This window comes from Phocoena phocoena, chromosome 12, assembly GCF_963924675.1.
Source record: "Phocoena phocoena chromosome 12, mPhoPho1.1, whole genome shotgun sequence".
In the NCBI taxonomy this organism is placed as follows: Eukaryota; Metazoa; Chordata; class Mammalia; order Artiodactyla; family Phocoenidae; genus Phocoena; species Phocoena phocoena.
In genome coordinates, this window is record NC_089230.1 from 3,337,388 (window position 1) to 3,339,074 (window position 1,687).

Here is a 1,687-nt window from a genome sequence, read left to right on the forward strand (position 1 = left end):
GTTGTTCTTTCTGTGTTGAATGAATCCTTATATTTTCTTATCTTTTCTCTTCTTTCGCTATTTTTGTATTTTTGCTCTACTTTCTGAGAGAGTTCTTCAGTTTTATCCCTGAAATTCTCCACTGATTTGTACCATTTTTAATATTCTATTTTTAAAAACTCTCTTCTCTAGTTGTTCCTTTTATAGCATTCTTTTTACCATGAATGTAATATATTTTCTTCTCTCTCTGAGAATATTATAGTGTTAACTATTTTCCTCCCTGTGTGGTCTCTTTCCGAGGTTCTTTAAACTGTTTATTATTTTAGCCTCAGTCTTCTGTGTTGGAAGCTTTCCTTGATTATCATATTATCCTTCATCATCCTTTCCTACTGAAGAGTGAGGCGCGAAAAGCCAACAGGAAGCTCCAGCGAAGTGGGGAGGAGAGTCAGCGATTTTGGTCTGGTGAGCTTGCTGTAGAGTGACTGCCTAGGGACACCCTCACAAACGTCAGAACGTGTAGGTCTTTTCCTTGGTACCGTTCGGTTTCTTCAGGGAAAAGTGTTCCCGTGTCTTGTCGGGGCAGGGGTGGTGCAGGAGGATACCCCTGGAAGCGTGCACTCCAGCAGCAGGATGGGGGGAGGCAGCTGGGGCAGTGGTGGGCCCCTTACTGAAGGTAAACATTGAAATGCTGACTCTCCCTGTGTTCCTGTCAGTCTAGAGCTTCAGCTCTGCCCTCCTGCATGTACAGTGTTCTGAGTCCTCTATCCAGTCAGTGTGTCTGAGTTTAGAGTCTCTCTGGTTTAGTTTGTCCCAAGAATAAATCCTCTGTTTCTTCTAGGGATGGGGGAAAGTACCTGAGGGGCTAGACTCTCAATGTAAGGCTTTCAGTCCAACCTCCCTTGTTTAAATCAATGTCTCAATTCTTAGAAATATGTCCTTATCACAGCTTCCATCTGAAAATTATGGAAAATTCACAGCAGGACCTAAAAATCTTGCTGTGACCCCACTGGCTTGGCATTGAGAGTGGGAAAGACGCTGGCCACGCACGGAGAATGATTATAGAATGTGTGAGAGTCAGGGTGAGAACCTTAAGGAAGAGCTTCGCTGAGCACGTGGGAGGCGGAGCTGGGCCTGAGCAGTGGCGGTTAAAGCATCTGGCGGACCCGGGATAAATATGCTGAATCCCCAAGACAGAGAGTGAGAACACTTATTACTGTAAGTGTAGCACAGACGGGCTTACTTTCATACATTTGTGTTAAGGAATTTCCTCCAAGGGTTTACTTTCAGTGCTTGGTTTGTCAGGACATGTACTAAAATTGGAACTATACAGAGAAGGTGAGCATGGCCCGTGTGCAAGGGTGACAAGTAAATTTGTGCCATATTTTACATTTTCAAAGAAATTAACTCAAAGTTGACCAAATACCTAAACATACGAGCTAAAACTATAAAACTCTTAAGAAAAAATAAAGGAGAAGAGCTCTATGACATTGGATTTACAGTGATTTCCTGGGCATGACACCAAAAGCATGGACAACAATGACAAAAAGAAAGGGATAACTTGGACTTCATCAAAATTTAAAACTTTTAATTTGAGGCACAATAAAAAAGAGTGAAAAGGCAGCCCACAGAATGGGACAGAATATTTGCAAATCATATATCTGATAACGGATTGATATCCAAATTGTGAAAAGCACTCCTACAACTCAAC

General features: G+C 42.1%; 1 non-coding gene across 1 annotated transcript; it reads left to right on the plus strand.

The window, feature by feature from the left end:
* Positions 1-1,265: 1,265 nt before the first annotated feature.
* Positions 1,266-1,372, plus strand: LOC136132384 (U6 spliceosomal RNA). Its single transcript, XR_010656463.1, has one exon. It is a non-coding gene; the product is annotated as a U6 spliceosomal RNA (small nuclear RNA).
* The last annotated feature ends 315 nt before the right edge of the window (positions 1,373-1,687 follow it).